The sequence below is a fragment of the Osmerus mordax genome, chromosome 1 (assembly GCF_038355195.1).
Source record: "Osmerus mordax isolate fOsmMor3 chromosome 1, fOsmMor3.pri, whole genome shotgun sequence".
Taxonomy (NCBI): domain Eukaryota; kingdom Metazoa; phylum Chordata; class Actinopteri; order Osmeriformes; family Osmeridae; genus Osmerus; species Osmerus mordax.
In genome coordinates this window covers 13299741-13323781 of record NC_090050.1, presented here as the reverse complement: position 1 = coordinate 13323781, position 24041 = coordinate 13299741, and the positions used below count along the sequence as shown (strand labels likewise).

At 46.3% G+C, this 24041-nt stretch overlaps 1 protein-coding gene across 1 annotated transcript in view; it reads left to right on the top strand.

The window, feature by feature from the left end:
• The first annotated feature begins 2431 nt into the window (after nucleotides 1-2431).
• ephb2b (eph receptor B2b) overlaps nucleotides 2432-24041 on the top strand; it is a 110724-nt gene continuing 89114 nt past the window's right edge. The window contains 1 exon segment of the mRNA XM_067244048.1: nucleotides 2432-2468. The gene's annotated coding sequence lies outside the window, so the exon portion shown is untranslated.

Below are 24041 nucleotides of genomic sequence, written 5' to 3'. Positions count from 1 at the left end.
AAGGGAAAACGAATTCAGATGTCACATCCCCGTCAAACGAACAACAGCTATGTTACTGAAAAATCTGTACTGTATTTTATTGTGAGAAAAAAGGCACAGTGTGACATTACTGTATGATTTCCAGATATATACCTCTGAAAACACACAGGGATTCATTCTACTGGTTCAGCAAGCTGGGTAATGGCAGCTCTGACAGTGCTATTTACTGTGCCAACATGATGTGACAATTTAGACCAGAAGCGGTTGATTCTAAAAACATGAGGTGGTCAATTCTCGTATTCTTTATACTTTCATTCTTTGAGTGTTATAAACCACCAACCGAGGGTGCAGCGTTTACATTTTAATCATAGTTTTTATTTTAAATCAAAAATGACCTATCCAAAATCAGACATAAATATGTATACCAAATATAAATCCAACAAACCATTATTACTTTGCGATGACATTTGACAGACCAATAAAATATTCTCTAGATCTGACCAAGTGTACACTGCATTTTTAAATCAAGAGTAGAAGTGTAAGATGCTAGAAAATGTTAAATTTTACTATTCAATAATTAGAACTAAAAAAGTATATACATACTTATATAAAGTATGTATAAGTATAATTATTATTACTATTTTTATTTTTTCTATTTTTATATCTACTTCTTCATTATCTATTCTGTTTTTCACAGTTAAAATATTAATATAATGAACAATTGAACAATTATATTATACAATTGTAAAGAAAATTTATAATACGAAATACAAATATACTAATAAAAAAAGAATACTGCTATATGTTTGATTCATTTGCCATGAATGATACATTTGAGAATTACTTTATTGAGAAATATATAATCATTTTATAATGAATGCAAAAATATGGCTTACCACCCAGACAGAATGTAGCTACAGTATATGGAGTTGTGAGTAAGCGACATGAGATTCTACAGGCTGTGCATAGTGACCCAAGTGAGATAAGTGAGGGTCTGGAGATGTAACTCTATAGCTGGTCTGTAGTTAACCAGCTCTTACATATTAACTAGGCATATTCATACTGTATGAACTAAAACAGACAGTATATCACCAGTAACGTGTGTATTGGACGATGATATTGTTTTTTTTAAACTAAATATATACCAATCAAGTAATGATCGATTGAAGTGTGTTTCAATAGTGTGTAAAAAAATGATTTACATCCAATATCTCAAATCAAGGATGTGAGAGATAAGTAACCGATTGAGATGAATTGTCTCCAACTGAAATACCCTGACCAACATGGCTATATATTCTAACTGTGATGATTAACAGTAATATTATAAATTACTTCATCAAGTTTATCAAAATTACACAGCGAGAACTATTTCAGTGAGACAATGACGTCTGAGATGTCATTGTTACAGGGCAATTCAATTCAGAGCAGTAGGATAATATGAGGCGAAATATTTTTCTTGTGCATATCCTACAGAATGATCTGAAACTGAAACTAAAGTATTTCATCTATAAAGGCCCGTTATGCACATGGACCAGTTTCACAAAGATGGAATAGCTTAATTAAAATAGTGAGCAAACAATCTTTCTTTTATTTGCATGTTTTCAAAAGTACTGTAAGCATGGTGTCCTCTTCGTCTGACTGAAACTGGTGAAAAGGTAGGCTACATTCCTACTTCTTACCTAATCCTAAAAGAGAGGATTTGGGCATATTACATTTTTCATAATATTAGGCCTATAGGACACAGATTATTTTTAAATTGAGGGTCACCGAATCTCTGAAGTGGGCCGGAAGAAATGACATGTAGGCTACCTAAGCATAAAAAGAACGATTTCTTACTATTAGTTGGTCCACGCTCCTTGTCACCTGTTCAGCGGTAAACCTCGAATAGGATTGAAACTATAGTTCAGACAATCGGTTCAAAAAATTGTAAATTATTTTTCGACAGGGAGCAGAAAGGTGAATAGCCTGTACTAAAAAACGTGCCCCAGAAAGTCACTCCTAAATTTTGATTATGAGTATAAAACAGTCAGTTAAGAGACTGTTTCTCCTAATGATTGACAGCGGGGACTCTGGAAATTGTTTTTGATGGGTGAGATTAAGTTGCGTTTACATTCCTGTACGCATTGAGCAAAATGATTGGTTGAAATGTATACATTTTATAAACGTAAGGTTTCTCTCTTTACACAGAACAAATATGTTTGCGATATAGACATAGCTATCACACACGGGCACGTCTGTTTTGCACGATTCTCCCCCCTGTCTGCTTCTTTTGGTTTCGCCCAAACTTGGTTCAGATTTGAGTTTTCTATGGCATCCACTGCACTCTATTGAAGGTGAAGGTCCGCTCGTCTCCGTCAGCATTTGCTGTCAATGGCTTTCAGGACTTATCTTATTTGAATGTCTGGGCTTTTTACACTCTCGTCCAAAGAAACCAATAATGGATATTCTATGGATTTTATGGATAATACCCAGCGTGATAGCAGTAGAAGGTAAGACAATGCCTTATCCCTTGTGAACAATATATATATAAGCGCACGGACGGTAACAGCTTATTTTTTGAAGCATGTTGAACGATTTACTCCACTCGGCAAGACTAAACAATTCCAACATTTAATATGAAAGGAAATTGGAAATATAAATTAAAATGGAAATTGTACTGCGCTTTTGACCGTTGGCTTGTGAAGTGGATGTTGCACCAAACATCCCCGTATCCCCACAGGTAGCCTAGGTAGGTCCCTGTAGGCTGCCGCTTCACGTCAATTAGGCTACAGCATCCCAAGCGAATAAACAGCACAGGTTATGCTCTACACCTATCAAGCTAGTTGATACGTTATAATGCTGCCAATGTGACAGTATCTTGGTTACAGCCGCCGGAACCGCAGCCCCTCTTTACTCTTTAGCGGACAGGCACTTTGTCATGCAGGCAGCATGGCGCTTATTCTCTCAATTGTATAATGAAAGCTGTGTGCCACTGTCACATTAGCTGGGAATAATTTCACAGACAACACGGTATTGCATTTTGTTGCATCGAGCCTCTCGATGGTGTGATGATTCTGTGCGCTGCGTCTTCGGAACGCACCGCAAATCACTGGGGCACGGAAGACTGAAGTGCGAGCAAATTGTGATGAGTTTTCAGCCTGAGCGTGCGGGCTTTTTGTTGTTGTCGTATGTTAACGTTGGTTCTCAAAACAGGTTCGATAGTAAAGAGACCTTAGCGGTTCCAGAGATTTGAACTTCTCGCTTTTGTCAAAGTTAATGTTATCTTGTGAATAACCTACGTTTCGATTCTAAACCGCAATTAATGTGTAATACTCTAGAGACTGATTGCTACAAAAGATGCGGGAGACCTCCACGGCCCAGTCTCTTATTGAGCAGGTTGAATAGAGTCGGCCAATACGCCCTCGACCTTTTACAGGTCAAAAACCCACTGTGAATTTAATATCCCCTATATTAAATTGCACATGAGAAATTGAATATATATCTACATATATATTTACAACTGCATTGAACAACATTGCCATTCTTAAAATGTATAAGCATTGAGTACATACTGTAGGCAATTACAATAATTAAAATGTAGCCTATACATTTATAATAGTGAATATGAGTATCCATGTCTGATGCACAAGCCTGCATGCCTAATTTACACTGGTTAAAATGGGCGAAGCTTCTGCAGTAGCCTACAAGCTAGTCAAATGTAGTCAATTTAATTGGTCCTAAACTGTTAATAAACGGTTCTTGAGCGTAGGCCTGTGTCAATTGGTTGGGCCAGTTTGTATAGCACGGTTCTTGACCTTATATGTATTATATATTTCTTTTCTTCATGAACTTCATTAATTTCATGAAGATACAACCAACCAAATATTCTCCTTGTATTATAGTAGGCTATAAAAAATATGTTGTCGATGGTATTATTTGATTATTAATAATGTAAATTGATTTGTAATAGTATATACAACCAATCTTGATCAAAGTTTATAACCCATCCTAAATTAATAAAATAAAAAAACAAAACCATGCAACTATTACATTTGGCCCATAAAAAAATATACAATATATCAGATATATTCTACAGATTTGGTCCCAATGATTTATGCAGCAATTTGTACAATTCAATACACACTATATTACAATATATAATTACATTTTGTATTGTGTAGTAACAATTAGCATTATCATTATCTGAATATCATTATTATTATTATTACTGGATAATTACACCCACATTTTTGGTGCGTCTGTGCTTAATTAAAAATGTAATTAAAGCATGTATTCTATGTACAGGAGTTTTTGGGAATGCAATTTCTTTTCATTTTGGAGGTAAATCCGCTATGCACTAAGACTAATGAGCAAGTATCTGTTGAAAAACGGGGACTTACAGCTCCACGATTATCCTGTGGATGGTACGGAGTGACAGGGTTAACGTGGAAAAGTGGCTGTTGCCAGAGGTTAGTGATGTTCTTCTCTCAAAACAACAGTTTTTAGGCCCTAGAGAGAGTTAACCATGTAGTGTACAATGAAGTGCAAAACAAAAGCAGCCTGATGTCTCTAAAGCAATTGCTTTGAGTGGAATTCTGCTTTTTGCAGTCTCTGGAATGTAAACGTGGCAATATGACGTGACCTCCTTGTGAGACTGCAAAAGATATTAAAAGAGCCTTGAAAGAGAGGGCTATATTTCACTCTCAGTGACAGACAGGGATTGTGTTTACCGGAGCCATCAATGGAACTGTTTTGTTCCCTTCAGGAGAACTCGTGCTACTTTAGCTCTACGTTGGCTCAGTGTGTAATGATAGTATGCAGAGGACAGGCCTTTTGACTCAGAGGGACATGGTTAGACCTGGTTCAGCACACCTTATAATGCTATCCTGGTTCCAAACTCCCTTGTCTACGACATACTGTACTTTCAGACTAATCGTTGTGTGGAACACAATGGGTTTCATCCCATTTTAGACAAAATATGATCCGTAATCTAATCAATTTCTATTCTGTGACAGATGTATCACCCACTCTTTTGATCTTTATCATGTAGATTTCAAAACGCATTTCAAAGTATTCAATATACAGTTGAACATCGTGGCGGTTCACCCTCAGCCCAGACTCACTCGGAGTACAGAGAAGAGAGCCATCCTCCCCTTCCTGTCACCCCAGCCTATCGCCCAATGAATAAGCAGGAGAGGGCTACGTATGAAAAATCAAGAGTTGAAAAAGAGGTCACTGCCGCCCTAATCCGAAAAACAACACGCAACAGGGAGTAGTGATGCAGTGAATAGTGTTGATGGCTACGAGGTCACACAGAAAAGAAAATGGCTGCCCTGACGATGGTTGCGCCGTCACAGTTTCGATTGTTATCGAAGGTTCACGGTGCTTGAAGTAATGACATCCTTTAAAATTGGTCTCCCTTTCTATGCTTTCTTTCTGTATATAATACCGGCATTTTTGTGTAAAATTCAGCTTTGACTACGTTTTGTTGCCGGTATGGCAGGCAAAGTGTGTGCCGAACCCACGTCCACCCTTCAGACCAAGAGGGCAAGGATAGGGCACGGCTCCCTTTTACCACACAATCATAATACCAAACCACCTGGGATGCATTAGTTAACTCTTAAGACTCGTTCTCCGAAGCGTTACGTTGGTTAGTTCATTAACGAACAAATCCACGGCTGAGTCGTTGGGAGATTGGTGAGGAGAGTACACACAGGCCCCCTCCCAGTCAATGTGAAAAGTCTCTCAGTGGTAATTAATGAGAGCAGGCAAGTCTCTGTAAGATACATTATCGGAATCAGAGCTCTGGCGGGGAAGTCTTATTAAACCTGTGGTGTCAGACATGTCTGTTTGTTTACCTATTGGTTTGTTTACCTGGGTCATAGCCACAGGTGTGGGACCAGCTGCACTCCTTTGACAACGACAAGACTTGAGAGTGTCTGTCACAGAAACTATGACAGGAATAGTTTTATCACCAAGGAAACGCTGCTTTGAAATTGATGTTGTTTTATGACTTCTGTGTAAAGACAATTCACTCAATAATATCTTTCTAGTTGAGATTATATTTTGGAGCAGCTGCTCAGACTATGTAATGTAGACTTCAAGTGCTGCCTTCTCCAGATTCATTGCTTTTGTAGTCTTGTGCTTTTTTTCTACCGTACAATGTGTTTTGTGTGTATTCTCCTTACGATTGCCAAAGATTCTGGTTTGTAGCCGATCTGAAAGAGGACTCGTTGTTCAGTGCTGCTATATAAAAGAGAAGTCTTCCTCCACAAACAAATTCAATTATGAGATTTCCTAAGCGTTTGTCTACTACACGTAGATAACAGTTGTTTGGGGCATGAAACTACCAGTCCTTAATGCTTTTGAAATGTCTGCCAAGTTTGAGTGGGCTGCTTTCAGATGTAACAGGAGGAGGCCTGTGTGTACAGTGCTACAGTGTGGAGCCCCAGATAGACGTGTTATCCTAACATGGATACTGTGTTATGGTTTTTATCGGGGTAACAAAAGGCAGTAGGAGTTGGGGGCGGAAGGGGGGAGGGCCGATCTCCGAAACAGGATTAAATGAAGGTAAAATGAGTGGCTGTACACAATCTAGTGTTTTCTCAGTCGAGCGGGAGAGCAGATGCGGGGATCTCGTGTGGACGCCAACCACCACTGTGGGCTTTCACAAAGAATCTGCCTCTATTCAGCCTCTAATCCCGGCTGCCCAGGGCCCAGGCATTGTCACTTTGCATGCAAAATTTCAATTAGTGCTGGTACCAGTTGTTTCACTTCAGGATGGGTGTCACATTTCGGGGACATCCACGAGCTACCTTGACGTTGAGATCAGGGAGGGGGGTTATCGCTGGTGGGGCTCGGAGAGGTTGCTTGCTGAGGAGTCGTGAAGGGGAGGGGGGGTTGTGGTGGTTGAATGTGTGTGTGTGTATGTGGGGGTGGGGGGGTGTATGTGAGTTTCTCCAGTAACTAACTCCCTCGTCCCCTCTTGGTGTGGTGTGACCTCATTGCGGCTGCAGTTTGAGCCGGCCATCTTTTGTTTCTGTCCTGTAGCCGGGCCTCTCTCCGCAGCCGATGGTCACAACGCCATCCCTCTGTCACATCAAGGCAGTCAGTTGTTACATTAAGTCGGCTTTGATAAAATATACAAATATAGTCATGTGTTATTTAAGTAATGTTTCAATATCAAAGTAATGAAGATGAATAGAATCTTCAGAATACTGGCATTCATCTCTGCTAGTACTGATTTAATATTTATGAATTCATGTATTAATGAATAAATTCATTCACGTGCCATTTAGCACTTCTCCGAAGTGACATATAAATAGTTGCAGTTTTGTGTTGGTAGTTCAAAGTGATCAAAGTGAACATGTTTTTATAGCAGAGTGGTTGGTGGTCCTATGTTAGTTGGACCTTCTGTGTTTCCACTAAATCATTATACAAGACTGATACATTAAAAAGGACACAGATAATTAGGAAAAAGTGTAATATATATTTAAATTCATTTATATGTAATTTTCCAAATAAAACTTTATAAAGTAAATCTTGACAACTACATTTAAAAACACAGTTTTGTCTTACCAGCCCGATTCTTTTTGTCTCATGGTATTTTAATATAAATATAAATCATTTAAGTTAGTCCACTAATATACTTGTACTTTGATGTCTATACAGTAAAAAGACCTGTATATTAGTCTTGCATATCTTCCGTTCTGTGAGAGCTGTGACAGAGTTCCGTCGTCACATGAAACCTCAGACTCTCTAAACAACCCTCATGCGACCACTGTGCTCTATCCTTCGTTAAAGTCTAACAGGTCCCATGAGCACCAGAGGTGGTTCAGTGCCCGTGCTCACATAATGGGTAGCCAGACCAGGTGACCGCACAAGCTCGGCGAGCTCATGCCAACGTTTCCTCTTCCTGAATTCTCTTAGCTGGTTCTTTTTTCCATTAAAGTTTTCGGAGTCCCTCCTTGGTGAGTGGACTGAGGGGAATGTCATGACAGAAGCTAGGGGTACTAGTGATGGCTCAGTACTGCAGCGGTGTTCAAGCTCACATCCACGCTGTCAGTGAGGAGTTCCTCGTAGGGGTCCGGTGTGCACAACACAAGCTCTGTTCACCAGAGAGACCTCCATATCAATTTCCCAATGGTCCGTGTGTAGGATTTCACCATAACCAGTTTTTTATGCTACACTGGAGCGACTGTGCTCCGGAAAAAGCTGAACAATTGAGCACCTATGTATTATGCTAATACAGCTTGTCTAAATGATCACTTGAGTCCGTTTTCTTCTTGAAAAAAGCCACAGGATAGCTGTGTTGTTCTATCCTAAGGCTATAATTGTTTCAGCGTGTTGCCGCAAAAATTGCCTGACTAAACTGAGAATCTGTGACCAAGGTGATTTAAACCATTGTCTTACAACTTTCAAGCTTGACGTAAACGCCTTATAGCACGCATTGTATGGCCGTGGACAGGCTCAACTCTTTCTTCAACGCTCTGCACCCTGACAAGCTGTCTGGTGTCACAGCAGTGCAGCTGTCCGGCAGTTACAGAATGTTACAAAGAGCTAATCAAGTTTGAGGAGACGTTAAGAGTTGATTTAATAAGAGGTCTAACTGCATAACTCAATAAGGAAAGCCAGCCACCTCAGAAGAGTACAGTATGTGGGTTTAGTTTAGCACTGATACAATAACACTGTGAGCGTGGAGGGTGTAATTTGAGAGTATTGTTTGTCGTAATCCCACGTTGCAGATCTCTGATTACCTTTCACTCCCCTTTGGCTTCCACATCCTACGTTGTCCATTCCCACCAATCAGCTCGAACGCCTTAATTACAGCGTGAGCCTGACTGGCTAATTCCAAACCATCAGTGTGTCACATGTGCAAAACACTTGATCAAGCGCTCGAGATTATGAACACCTTCATTGTTGCCATGCGTCTTCTAATGCATATTTCAAAAGCACGAACGGCTTAGTTCCTGTGTTGCCAGAAACCGTCTTGAAACCAACCGCCATTGAGAAGTCGGAAGAAGGCATGGAAGGAAAAGGACCAAGGAGGAGGAGGAGAAAGAGGAGGAGGGAGGGGGGGGCGTCTAGCCTGAGAGAGGTCAGACCTCGTGTGTGAGACCCCCATCCACACACACCCCAGGTACTGTGGTGCTGCCTTTCTGAGCACGCCCAGAGAACACAAACCCAGCGGATTAGTGTCTGCTTCTCAATGTCCCGGGACCACAGCCCACCGGGCCGAGACAAAGGGGCCCTGATTGCGTTGTCATCTGCATTACAAAGGGAAACCTTTTCCACCTGAACCTCTGCTCTACTCTGCTCTATTCTACTCCACTCTATTCGATTCTGCTCTACTATATTCTATTCGATTCTACTCTACTCTGCTCTATTCTACTCTATTCTACTCTATTCTACTCTATTCTACTCTATTCTACTCTATTCAACTCTATTCTACTCTATTCTACTCTATTCTGCTCTGCACTACTCTTTTCTACTCCTCTCTACTCTCTTCTGCTCTACTCTGCTATGTTCTTTTCTGCTCTGCTCAAATCTGTTCTGCTTTATTGTGCTTTGCTCTATTCTGTTCTGCTTTGCTCTGGGCTGCAACTGTGGACCAAATGACATATGACTTTCATCCTCCCCCCTTCCTCTCTCTCTCTCTCTCTCTCTCTCTCTCTCTCTGTCCCCCTCTGTGTGGCGTGGTCCCTATCCACCTCAGCGGTGGCTGGCTCCCTGTAGCTTTCCTGAAGCTGCAGCTGATCTGACCGATTTCAGCCTCCGTCGGTACTAATGGCCTCAGCAGGGCTGGCTGTTTCTGCCTCCACTCCAGAGGCACACTGACACACAGGACACAAGCCCCCCCCCCCCCTCTCTCTCTCTCTCTCTCTCTCTGTCTCTCTCTCTTTCTTTCTTTCTTTTTCTTTTTTTCTTTCTCCCCATCTCTCTAAATTAAGCAGTTTTTCAAGATTTCTCTCTCTCTCTTTCTCTCTCTCTGTTTATCTATCTGGAGAGGTTGAGAGGAGCAGAGTAGTGGGGAAGAGCAAAGGAGTCTGGAGCTGTTTATTTCAGAAAAGGTTGTAATTCAATTCGGAAAGTTATATAAGTATTGAAATAACAGACGTTCGTTTATAATATATAATATAAGGAAAGAAAGATTACGATTGACAGAAATTATCTATGGACAAGACCTTCAAAAGGTAGCGAGATCAAAGGGATTTTGATGAATAACTCTTATATCAGAGGTGTCAAATCGCATTTAATTGCATTAGCGCAGCACAGAGGCATTAAGAGAGCGATTCTGCCCTTGGCTGTGATTCCATTCACCGATCCCAGGGCTAATCGTTTGTTGTTCTCAGATTAATTCAGATACAGCGATAAATCAATTGGCACGACCCCGTCAGTGGCTAAAGAGGCTCAAATGTAGCCACACTTCAGTCAGCCTGGAGAAACGCAGCGTTTATGCCATCACAAGGTTTTGACCCAGTTAGCTTTGGGCCAAACAGTCTTTTAGGTTTATAATGGGTCGACACAGCGCGTTGTGCTGCACAGAAAACCCACACAGAAACAGTCAGGGGCCATTTTGATAACCTGGGAGATTAAAAGGCAGGGTCAGCCATGCAGAAGCTGAGATATGAAGTGCAGGGAAAAATGGAGGGTTAAGAGATAACCAGTCTAAAAGGCAAGGGGTCACCACAACAGAAGGGGAACAGCACCACTGCTCCGCGCTTAATCGGCTGTAGTCCAATTACTCCGGGCTGGCCAGGGGCAGGAGGTGGGGGGGGAGGGGGAGGGTGGGGGTGCTCAGAGCTCAGACTTAGGCGCTGTAAAACCACGGGGGCTTTCAGATTACCAGGGGGTGGCAGGTGGGGTGTGACGGACTTTAGCAAGCGGTTCGCTTTGAGGCTTAAGGAGCGGGTTCTAGTATTTTCTCTCTCTCTATTTCTTTCTTTTTTCGCTCGCTGTGTAATCAGGACAACAACAGCAACTGACCTTTGTAAAGCGCCACAGTATCAACATGAAAATCAAAGGATTATTTGGTTAGTGGAAGACATTAGAATGACACAACTGTACAATGCGTTGGCAGTTGGATATATTCTGGTTGGGTATTCATGGAGTGTTCCAGCCAAGCGTCCTGTAGCCCCCTGGACATCAATCCACAGTGGATTAAAGCCCTAATCAATAGGCTTAGTTTAGCATGGGATTACACCTTCAGGAACGTTTAATGGAGTCACCTCAATGAAGGGTTATTACATTTTCTCTTTTAATAGCTTCAATGATACGTTCCCCAGTCAGGCTCAGCAAGCACTTCATTTGCATAATAGCCCTTCACTAAGCAAACTCAGCATGGGGCAGAGTGACAGACAGGGTCTGGGTTTTAAGAGCCCACGTTTACACTGTAAAACCATGTCTTCCTCTTGTTCCAGGCCCCCGTCCTCAAAGTTATTTTACTCTCATTCCTGTCCTGTTAAGATTTCAGATGGGGGAATCCAACCCCCGCGACACACGCCCACCATGTGAGCGAGGCCAGGCCTGCGGTGATGTGTGTCCCCTGGGGGCGGTGAAAACGATGTCCGGGAGGGCTGCATCGATGATGTAACACTGCTCACTGAAACAGAAGCACAGGATACACACACACACCCACACACAATCGCACACTGTAAACACACACACGCAGACACACATTTGTTACACACACAGAGAAAGACACACACTCACGTACATACTGTAGACACACACGCACAACCCACACTTACACACACAGTCACATGCACACAATCCCCCCCCCCCCCACACACACACACACACACACAGTCACACACACAGTCACACACACAGACAGACCTGGAAGAGTGAGGATGAGGGTTTTCCATGCCTTCCCCGGGCAGGTCTTTATAGATAGTAATCACACCGGATCATTTGCGAGGGCAGCTGGGAAACCAATAGAGAATTTCTGTAGACCTGCTGTGGCTGTGAAATCAATGCAGGGGCCCAGCTGAGACCGTTCACAGAAATGAATAAGTCATATGATATGCTTAAACGTGTATAACGTTATTATTCATGCGGCGCAAATAGCATTTTCATCTGCAGATAAGGCTAGCCGGCGTGGATATCAGCGCTATAGCTGTCCCTCTTTGTGCTTCACACCCTCGCACATACCCACAATGCATCACATCACTCCAGAGATAACAATAGCTGCTCGCAGGTTGACGAATGATGAGGAAATGTTCCTGGAGAAAGCTGACAAATGATGGATCGCTAACAAAAAGGAATTTTTTGACACTTGTGTATATATATATATATATATATATATATATATATATATGCTTATATAACTTCTAATCCCAAACTCATAAAGGATGCCACTGTTTATGGCAGCGATGCAGTTTAGTAATCCAAAACTACAGACAAAGGCAGACTTCATGCTTTTCAAAGGACAGAGAAGTTCTGTAGCTTTCCAATTGGTCGTAGAAGCTTCTCTCCAGCTCGCTATCACAGGTATCTATACATTTATATTTACATTGTATTGATTTAACATGTGCTATTATCCAAATAGAGCATATGGAACTTAAATAACTACTGCTTATCCAACCTGATGTCACAGATGCAAACAGCCTCACTGCACTTCTAACGATAGAATAAACCTCTGTTTGATTACTTTGTCTGTGTCCTTCTCTGTGGTATTGTGTTTCAGATGGTTAGACAGACAGGCAAGCAGGCAGGCAGGCTATCAGACAGACAAACAGACAGATAGACAGGCAAGCTGGCAGGCTGACATAAAGCAGACAGACAGGCAGTGTAGACAGACAGGCAGTGCAGACAGACAGACAGACAGACAGACAGACAGGCAGTGGAGACAGACAGACAGACAGACAGACAGGCAGTGGAAACAGACAGGCAGTGTCAGACAGGCAGTGTAGACAGACAGGCAGTGCAGACAGACAGACAGACAGGCAGTGCAGACAGACAGACAGACAGACAGACAGGCAGTGGAAACAGACAGGCAGTGTCAGACAGGCAGTGGAGACAGACAGGCAGTGGAGACAGACAGGCAGGCCTAAGATCTGCATGTGGTGCCTCTATGTTCCCTGATGGACTGGCTGTCAGAAAGCTGCCTGTTGGAATGATTGAAAAAACATGTTTGGGATTAGCTGCTTGCCCCTGTCCATGTGTGTACGTGTGTGTGTATGCATGCGTGTGTGTGTGCGTGTATGTCTGTGCATGCAAGCAGGGGGCTTGTGTGTGTGTTTGTGTGTGAGCAGGGACCTGTTTTTGTGTATGTATGTGTGTGTGTGTGTGAGCAGGGACTTGTTTTTGTGTATGTGTGTGTGTGTGTGTGTGCGTGTATGAGTCTGGCAGCTCAAACGTCTCTCTGGGCTCCACTGTGGTGAGTGATGGCATAGGTAGGACCAGACCCCCTCCGCTCGCTCGCTCGCCCGCCCGGCCGGCCGGCCCGCCCACCTGCTCCCACCCAACCATCCCACCGTCTCATCCCCACCTCTCCTTTCCCCCTCCCTCCCTCCTGGCTGTTCCCTCACCCAACCAACCACCCACCCACCCCGCTGTCAGGTAAGAGGAATGAGACGAGTCTGAGAGTGAGAGAAGGCGGGGCCAAGGTAAACCTGGGCCCTTTCTCCACAAGGAGTTTTCCCTCCATCCCAACACGCTGCACCACCTCAGGGGCGTCCATGGAAACGCATGTCTGTCATGTGACTGAACCCACAGCGCCATATAAAACCAACACGCCAGTGGAACATGTCCAAGTGTCGTTCTCCTGGTTTTGCCTGTTTATGGCGGGCTGGCCTACTTTTTCGAAATAGAAAACCACGAGGAGAATCACTCCGTGGTTTTCCTTCCGACGGAAAAGATTTTGGTGTTTGTGTGTGTGTGTGTAGACGCACGGGTGTGTGTGTTCAACACATTGCCGTTGTAATGTACACACTATGCCGTCTCTTAGACATACGCACACGCGCACACACACGTGTAAACGCTCACTCTCGCACACACACGCACACCGTCTCTCTCTCCCGTACCTCTCTCTCTTTCTCTATTGCTCTCCATCTCCTGCTCTGTTTTTCTTCCCTTATCCCCTCTTCCTCTCCCTCCCTCCCACCCTCTCTCTCTCGTTCTCTCTCTCCTCCTCTCCCACCCTCTCTCTCTCTCATTCTCTCTCTCTCTCTCTTCCTCTCCCACCCTCTCTTTCATTCTCTCTCTCTCTTCCTCTCCCACCCTCTCTCTCTCTTCCTCTCCCACCCTCTCTCTCATTCTCTCTCTCTCTCTTCCTCTCCCACCCTCTCTCTCATTCTCTCTCTCTCTCTTTCTCCCCCACCCTCTCTCATTCTCTCTCTCTTCCTCTCCCACCCTCTCTCTCATTCTCTCTCTCTCTCTTCCTCCCCCACCCTCTCTCTCATTCTCTCTCTCTCTCTTCCTCTCCCACCCTCTCTCTCATTCTCTCTCTCTCTCTTCCTCTCCCACCCTCTCTCTCATTCTCTCTCTCTCTTTCTCCCCCACCCTCTCTCTCATTCTCTCTCTCTTCCTCTCCCACCCTCTCTCTCATTCTCTCTCTCTCTCTTCCTCTCCCACCCTCTCTCTCATTCTGTCTCTCTCTCTCTTCCTCTCCCACCCTCTCTCTCATTCTCTCTCTCTCTCTCTCTCTTCCTCTCCCACCCTCTCTCATTCTCTCTCTCTTCCTCTCCCACCCTCTCTCTCATTCTCTCTCTCTTCCTCTCCCACCCTCTCTCTCATTCTCTCTCTCTCTCTTCCTCTCCCACCCTCTCTCTCATTCTCTCTCTCTCTCTTTCTCCCCCACCCTCTCTCTCATTCTCTCTCTCTTTCTCCCCCACCCTCTCTCTCATTCTCTCTCTCTTTCTCCCCCACCCTCTCTCTCTGTTCTTCCCTCTCTCTCCTTTTCTTCTCTCTCCTCTTCTGTGACTGACTCAGCCCTGCAGGGTTCCTCAACAAGGCTCTTGGTATTATGGTATTAGCATGGAAATCAGAGGCGTGCAGCAGGATTAGGGTAGATGAGGTGCGAACACCGGCTCAGCCCAGAGTTGCCCTTTAAACCGACATCCTGTTCACCAAACTCCCTCTCTGCTGTCTGTCCCAGTCGCCACTTGTTTGGGTCTTCTTAGCGTCACACACACACACACACACACACGCACAGACACACACGCACCCACACCTGGTTAGACCGGGCTGGAAGGGTTTTACGGTGCGAGGTGGGTTTGGAGTGAAGTGTCGCGCTGGTTTGTGGTTTGCGTCCTCAAGGATCGTTGACACGAGGGCACTCTAATGTCTGAACATGTTGGTAATCCTACCTCACACACCAGCCCTCCCTGCCCTCCCCCACTTCTCCTCTCCCTTCCACCATCCCCATTTCACCTGGAGTAGGTGTTATGTTCAGAAGCTCAGGTGTCTGCATCACCTGCGGGGGTATCCTTCCGGAAGCCTCTCCTCACGCTGTGAAGTCTGAGGGGCGGGAGCTTGTAACATGGCGCAGCTGAGAAACGTTTGCGTAAACAATAACGCTGACCAAGCTAATTGATGAGTAATTGGCTCTCCAGTTGAAATTCATTTTCTGAGGCGGGCTCTCTTCAGAGAGTGAATGCTCTTGAACTCGAGATCGAGAGAGAGAGTGTTGGGGAGGGGGAAGTATTTACCCACTCCAAGTGTGTTCATGCACAGCAAATCTGGAGAATCGCATCTTCTAATCCTCCCACTGGACAAAAGAAGTGTGTGAATCTATTATGGTGGCTCCCACTCCATGTTGGGTAGCTGGAGGGCTCTTCTGAAAGTCCTCCTCTCCGAACACAAGGCTGTGCACTTTGAAACAACACGCTGGCCTCCATCTTTCCTCCCCCATTGTCGTCCTCCTCTCCTCCTAAGCCTCCTCAACGAAAACACAGACCTCCACCCTTCTTTTCCTCCTCCCCTTTTTCACTCTCCATTGTCCTCCCCCTCTCCCACCATCTGTGCCCCCCCCCCCCCCCACACACACACACACACACGCTAATGCTAAATATAAATAGGGGGATCTGCAGAGGCGGTCGAAACGCCACTCCTGAATAACACATTTACCTGTCACTTTTCCTGCTAGGACCTCATCGGTGCCTAGCGATTCGAGGGCTTTATCACACCTGTCAGGGAGCCACGGTTGTGCCTGTGGCTCTGGGGCAACACGTGTGCAAGTTCAGGGGCTGCGCATGGTCAGGCGACCAGGCGGGAGGGAGCAGATGTGGGCGCTGAGGGCCGCAAGGAGGAGAGGAAATGGGGGTGAGAAGGCTAGGAGGATGTGGAGGAGGAGAGGCTGTTGTGGAGGAAGAGAGGAGTGTGTAGAGCATGAGAGGAGGCCTTGACGAGGCGGTTAATGTGCTGTCAGAAGACGTCTTCCTGCCCTGGAGCACCAGAGAAGGATAGCTTATGGAGCTTTAGCATGACTGTAGGATCAGAAAGAGCTTTAGATACGCGAGAGCTATAGGGAAAAATAAATCTCCCAGAGGAAAAATCCCTCTATCCCTCTCTCCAAACCTCCATCCCTCATTCCTTCCAAACCTTCAACCCTAAAACCCTCCCACCATCCATCGCTCCATCCATTCCTCCAATCCACGCACCCTCTCTCCCTCCAAACCTCCAACCTTCCAGTCTGCCAGCCCTTCCGGCCCCCCTTCATCCCTCCACCCCCCTGGAGAAGCAGGGGAGGGCCTCACCCCTCGTCCCCTCCTGGGGTTTGGGACACGCCAGCGAGGCTGCCAGACGTCTCTGGGAAAGGTGTGGGGCCCTTCAATCACGAGCACCCCCGTGGTTGCATTTAGTCAGCATGCATTATTTACCAGCCCTGTGTGTCACTGTTTACATCTTCCCCCTCCAGGGAAATAAAGCATTCCTGCTGGATGACACAGCCCTCTGGGGCAGCCCAGAGCAGAACACAAGGGACTGATCAATAGATGCTCGAAACACGCTGGGAATCTGATTACGTACGCCGGGCTGGTTCCTAATCTTTAGTGTGTATGAGGACCGCATGTTTCTTTTATGGGTGTATGGGTGGGTTTATGTCAATAAAAAACAAAAACGTTTGGGGCAGGAAAAGGAAATAGGACAATAACCCCTGGTGATGCCCCCTGGGACAGTGGTTGGCTTGTGTGTGTACGTTTCGGTTGGCTGCCTGGGCTGGGACACACACACACACACACACACACTCACTTACACTCACACACACACACACTCACACACACACACACACGCACACACACACTCACTTACACTCACGTGATATCTGATGCAGACCACGTCCAGTCCATCGACCAAACCTGTCCATAAGAGAAACACTGGGACAGAGGAAGCGTATCTTACAGCCTGTTCAGAAATCCTTCACAAAGCAGCCTGTGTCTCACCACTCCCAAACTCATCTTTCTTCTTCTTCGGCTTATGGGGTTCGATGAGTATTCTGGTCCATAGCAACCCACTGAGGATGGCTGTGGTTCGGAGCAGCACTAGTTTCCCCCCTGCAGAGAGGATGAATGGTGCATGAGGGGTCCTGCTCCCTGTTAGAAGCCAAAACACTGACAGACCCTCAGCTGTGTTTTCATCCTCTTTCCATGAGTCTGTCATGCATACCCCACTGACTCTGCATAGAGTCGGGGAGCCGTGTGAAGGCTGTCCTTTTGTGGCCTCTGAATGGTGGTGTTCTTTCTGCTCTCATGGAAGCTTGTTTGTCTGATGCAGAAGTCTTAAACTTGTTTTGAATCTGCTATTGTGCCGTCTAAACTAGTTAAAAGCCCATGCAGCACTATAGGCCCTATCAGCTTTCTGTAGGGCTTGCTTTAGTGTAGAGGTACCTCCTTTGTCTACCTCCTACTTCTTACCTTCCACATCCTATCTCCTACCTCCTACCTTCTACCTCCTACCTCAAAGCTCCTATCTCCTAATTCCAACCTTCTACCTCTAACCTTCTACCACCTACCTTATATCTCTTACATCCTACCTCCTAGATACCTTCCTACCTCCTACCTCCTAGATACCTTCCTACCTCCTAGATACCTTCCTACCTTCTACCTCCTAGCTTCTACCTTCTATCTCCTATCTCCTACCTCCTACCTCCTACCTCCTACCTCTACCTTCTACATCCTACCTCCTACAGTCTAACCTCCTCTTTGTTCTCCCCTGCCCTCTGCCTCCTTTTCTGCATCCTTTCCCTTTTCCCTTTCTCCTGCTTTTCTCATCATCATTTCCCCCCCCCCCTTCTTTCCACCTCCTTCCTCCTCCTCCTTTTGTCCGCTCCTCCTTCCTCCACCTCCCCCTCTACCACAGTTTCACCATCAGTCTCTTTTTCTGTGTCAGATCAGTTTAACGCCTAATTACTGACTAAATCAGTGCGGTGCCGGGTTGCTATAGCAACGGGTCCCAGTCACCTTTGCGTAGGGCTTCGCTGACGTTGAAGCTCCACAGCCCGGGAGGATAAGAAGGTTGCCTGATGTCTCTCTGCCCACCTCAATGACTCTGTCCTCGTTTGCGTGTCTTTGCGTTTTTTCGTGTTGGTGTTTGTATCTGTCTGCTTGTATGTGTGTGTTTTGTGTGTGTGTGTGTGTGCTCCACACTTTTGGCAGTTTAATGAAACCACAGGAGTTTTCACTATCCCTCTCTCTCTGTCTCTCTCTTCCAAGGTTTCTCCTTGGTAAGCCATCACTGTTGATAATTGCGCCTTTGTATGTCTTTCATGTATCCTGTGCATGTGGGCGTGGGGGTGGGGGGGTCAGGCCACAGTCCCCGGGATCTTTAAGGAAGGTGGTGTGCATGGAGGGACTCGCGTAAACACGCCATTGTGTGTGTGTGTGACTGGGAGGTGACGCGCTGCGCTTGTGAGCTGAGAGAACCAGCCTGCCATGACTCTCTCTCCCTTGTAGCATCCATCGGTTACCTTTCAGAGCGTATACTGCACCTCCACACTGCTCATGACCTCTCTCTCCTTTTCCTGATCTCTCTTGTTCTCCCTCTCTTTCTCTTGCTTCCTCTCTCTCTCCTCCTCCACATATCATGTCCCGCCTGCGATCTTTGTGTTTCTGTGCCTCCCTAGTCCCCCCCCCTCTCTCTCTCTCTCTCTCGCTCTCTTTTTCTCTATCCTTCCTTCTCCCTCTCTCCATCTCTCTCTCTCTCCGTCTCAGTAGGTAAGGAGTTGCCCATTTTCAGCTGGAGCTACTCCGCTCCCAGTCCTCTATTACACCCAGTTCTGGGAACTAGGTTTTTCTCAGTCCAAACAATAATCAAATATTATTTTTGGAGAGCAAGACTGTGTTTGTAATGTATCTGACTGCACTGTCAGCACTGCATTTAATAATGCTCATTCTTCATGTCAAGCTTGACAGCACAATGCCTTGCACAGACCCACAATATTGGACTTGTGTGCATTTCTGCGTGTGTGTGAGTGTGTGTGGTGTCTGTGTGAGTTGTGTGTGTGTGTGTGTGTGTGGGAGGGAGGGATGGAGGTCCTAAGTAGGTGTGGGGTTAAATTTCTTGTCATCCACTCATTAAGAATGGAGCAGTCAGCGTCTAGAATGGAAGGCTGGCTGGAACGGCTCCCTCTAGTCCATAATGACTCCCAGTGGAGAGGGGGAGGGAGGGAGAGAGAGAGAGAGAGACAGAGAGAGAGAGAGAGAGAGAGAGAGAGAGAGCGAGAGAGAGAGAGAGAGAGAGAGGGAGATGGAGACGGAGAAGGGAGAGAGAGGTGAGGGAGAGAGAGAGAGAAGATGGAGAGAGAGGAAGAGTCGTACGACAGGGAGAGGGGAAGGAGAGGGAAAGAGGGGGAATGAGATGAAGAGGAGGGAGATATAAAGAGGAGGGAGAAAGAGAGGGAGACAGGGAGGGGAGGTAGAAGGTGAGAGGAGGCAGAAAGAGGATGGAGAGCATAGGCAGAGAGAGAGAAAGAGAGAGAGACAGAGAGAGAGAGAGAGAGAGAGAGAGAGAGAGAGAGAGAGAGAGAGAGAGAGAGAGAGAGAGAGAGAGAGAGAGAGAGAGAGAGGAGGAAGATCAACAGAGCGAAGAGAGAAGGTCAGCAGTGTGCTGGTGCACTTCCTGGGGACACAGTTCAACAGGGGTGTGAGGTCATTACTGGTTACTGTAAACAGATGCAGGGTTTGCAGTGTCATCACCATCATTAGAGGAAGTTAGGAGTGATTCCTCATCATCTCCTGGGATAATCACCTCTCCGTGACCTGCATGTTTAGATATCTGGTTGGGATTCTAGTTTAATTCAAAACACTGTTTTACTGGTGTAGATGTTGGATTAAAATAAAGGACAGTAGTGGTGTTCCTGAGAGGTGTGTGTGTTGCTGTGTCCTGGATGTGTGTGTGTGTGTGTGTGTGTGTGTGTTGCTATGTCCTGGTCTGGATGTCGGTTCTGGAGGTGTGGGTATGTTCGGAAGGGGTATGTGTGTGTGTCCTTGAGGGGTGTGTGTGTGTTTGGGAGCTGTATGTGTGTGTTGGGGAGGTGTGTTTGTGTGTTTGGCAGGTGTGTGTGTGTGTCCCAGAGGTGTGTGTGTGTGTCTTATAGGTGTGTGTGTGTCCTAGAGGTGTGTGTGTCCTGTAGACCAAGCTGGTGCACTCTGGCCTACTGGCCTGGAATACAGCACCAACATGTTCTACTGCTCTACTTATCTAGTGGAGATGAGGAGGATGGAGGAATGTGAGAGAGAGAGAGGGAGCAGGAGAGAGAGAGAGAGCAGGAGAGAGAGAGAAGGAGAGGGAGAGAAGGAGAGAAAGAGAAAATGAGAGACCGAGATAGAGAGTGGTGAGCAGGACCAAATATGGGGTATGCATTTCCTCAGGCCCAAAAGAACCCACAAGGATTCCCAGAAAGAAAGCTCTAGAATTCCCAGTTTGTGTGTTCTCCATCATGTTCCCTAAGTTCTCCATGTTCTCCACCCTACAGAGGGATGTGTCTGGGGGGCAGGCTCACATACAGAACGCTGGCCCGCTTCTCCAGAGATGAGCCGCTTTCATGTCGCCTGTGCTTTAATGTAGGCGGGGGATTAACGCTGCTGTACAGAATGATCACTTTGTACTATCCTGGGCTGCTGGACCCAAACACACAAACACTCATTCACCTTTGCATGCACACACAAACACAGACAGTCTTTCACAATGTTCTTGTTTGATGAGAGCAGTAGGAGATATAATATCCTCAGTAATCGACTGTGGGTATTTCATCTCCTACTGCTTTCATCAATGGGGACAGGCTTCTTTATCCTGCCCTGAGCCGGAGCGCTGCCGGAGAAGACAGAATGATGGAGGGATTGAGGAAGGGAGCGACAGACGGATACAGAAATGGACAGACATGCAGATAGACAGATAGACAGACAGACAGATAGACAGATAGACAGACAGACAGATAGACAGAGAGGAAGGCAGACAGAGAGACAGACAGGAAGGCAGACAGACAGACAGGCAGGCAGGCAGGCTGGAAGGCAGACTGACAGACAGGCAGGCAGGCAGGCAGGCAGGCAGGCAGGCAGGCAGATAAGCAGACAGACAGACAGGCAGTAAGGCAGACTGGCAGACAGACCTTAGACAGACAGGCAGACAGTGTATTTAGTCACCCCCGTGGATGACGTGTCACCCTGACCCTGCCACATCCACACCTGACGCGTGCCACATCCACACCTGTCGCGTGCCACATCCACACCTGTCGCGTGCCACATCCACACCTGACGCGTGCCACATCCACACCTGACGCGTGCCACATCCACACCTGTCGCGTGCCACATCCACACCTGTCGCGTGCCACATCCACACCTGTCGCGTGCCACATCCACACCTGACGCGTGCCACATCCACACCTGACGCGTGCCACATCCACACCTGTCGCGTGCCTCATCCACACCTGACGCGTGCCACATCCACACCTGATGCGTGCCACATCCACACCTGTCGCGTGCCACATCCACACCTGATGCGTGCCACATCCACACCTGACAGACACGGGTCTCATCTAGATAAGCAGTCGTCCTCTCCACCCCTCTCACCCAGCCTCTCAAAGAGCTCTGCTCAATGGCCACTCAGGAAAAACACCCACACACAGATAAATGACCTGTTTGTTATGTAGAGGTGAACTGATATGCTGTTGTTGTTTGTCTGAGAGGACGCCCCAGGGAGGAGTTCAGACTGGTGAGTTATAGATGGCGGCACTGTATATCCTCTGTATACGATACAAACAGCTACTGTGTCTGGCTGCTTAGGGAGGAGGGAAGACATGACTGGTGTGTTCAGTCGCTGGGAGTCTTGAGTGGCTGTTGACCTATCTCTTCACTGGGATGTCTAACAGCGAGGTACTGTCGGGGATGTGGAAAGGAAGAAGAGGGAGACTGTGTGTGTGTACAGTATCTCTGCTTCTGTGTGTGTTTGTACAGTCTATGTGTGCGTGTGAATGCGCGTGTGTCTTTACAGTGTGTGTGTGTGTGTGTACAGTACCTGCGTATGTGTGCGCACGTGCGTGCATGCATGCGTGTGTTTATGACACAGTGTGGGGTCAAACGCTTCCGCCTGCTCTGTGGTCCGTGGTGAGTGTTTATCCTGGTTCACAGGAGATAGAAGCAGGGCTGCGGTGTGGTGGGGACAGTATCCTGGGCCCAGGGGGGTAGAACCAGGCCCTTGGCAGAGAGAGGGACCCTGCTGTTGCCTCGCTCCCTCTCTCTCTCTCTCTCTCTCTCTCACTCTCTCTCTCTCTCTCTCTCTCTCTCTCTCTCTCTCTCTCTCTCTCTCTCTCTCTCTCTCGCTCTCTCTCTCTCTCTCTCTCTCTCTCCAGTGAGGTGCCAGTGTTGCTCTACCTCTCTCTACCTCTCTCTCTCCAGAGGGGCCAGTGTTTGGTACATCCTCTACCTCTTTGTTCTTTCTCCTCTTTGACTAAAGCTGGCAGCCGTTGGGAGAATGCTGATGCAGATGTCTCTGCTGGCTGCAGTGTTTGTGTGCAAGTTTGTGTGATGTCGAATGAATGCATGAATATGTGAGGCGACAGTAGATGACAACGCACACATACCCACACACATACCCACTCACACACACACACCCACACACACTCACACACACATCTGTTCTTTTGAAAAGCAGGTGGGAGTTTATGAATATGATGTGCTTAAACAGACAGGACCCAAAACACACACAAAGTGGTCATAATCTGGTTGGCTTTTTTTATTGTAGAGGTTTATGACAGGGCTGACATATTTAGTAAATGAACAGAGCAGACTCGAGACTAAAGTGCTGTATATCCAGGGTCTGGCCTGCCAAACAGTTCCACACATTTAGTCTAATATTGACTGCATGGAGGCTGAGTGCTGTGGCGATCCTCTTTTCCCCTCTTTTTACACTTCATGTGGCATAATAGTCTGTATCCACAGAATGAAAGCATTTAAGTCCTATCATGGGGATTTATGCCTGTTTAAAAGGCAAAGGTGTCCTCTCTCCTCTCAAAGTGCAGTCCTGGCTGCCTTCCAGCCCAGATCTGACCAATAACAGCCGATGATGAATAGTTATGGGCCCGCCTGTTTAACAGTCGCAGAACCTCCCCTCACCACCCCCCCCGACCTCCCCCACCCTCCACAACCCTCTCCCCCTCCCTCAACCCCCTGCATGCGGGTTTGTAGGACAGATTCAGCTTGTGTGAAATCACGTTTTAAAGATAAATTGTGACATAAACATAAACTCCCTCAGCGTAAACAGAGTGGGCGGATTTATCGGATGTGTTTGTGTGTCCACACATCACTTATCCTCCATCTCTTGATCTCCCTACTCTCCCTCCTGTCTTCACGCTTACTTCTTCACACGCACATACACACATACACAGAAACACACATACACACACACACACACACACCTGTCTCCACACACACATATCCCATGATGGAAGACAAAGCCTGTAAGCTCATCCACGCAAGGCCGGAAGAGATGTTGTTATTTTATCTTAAGTTATTTATCTAGCATAGCTCACACTGAAGTGAGACTCACAGTGAGGGGAGAGCAAGTGTCAAGGAGGTAGAATTACACAGGAGGGCAGAGACGCTTAGTCTCCCTCTTCTCTTCTCTACTCTATTCTCCTATTTTATTCT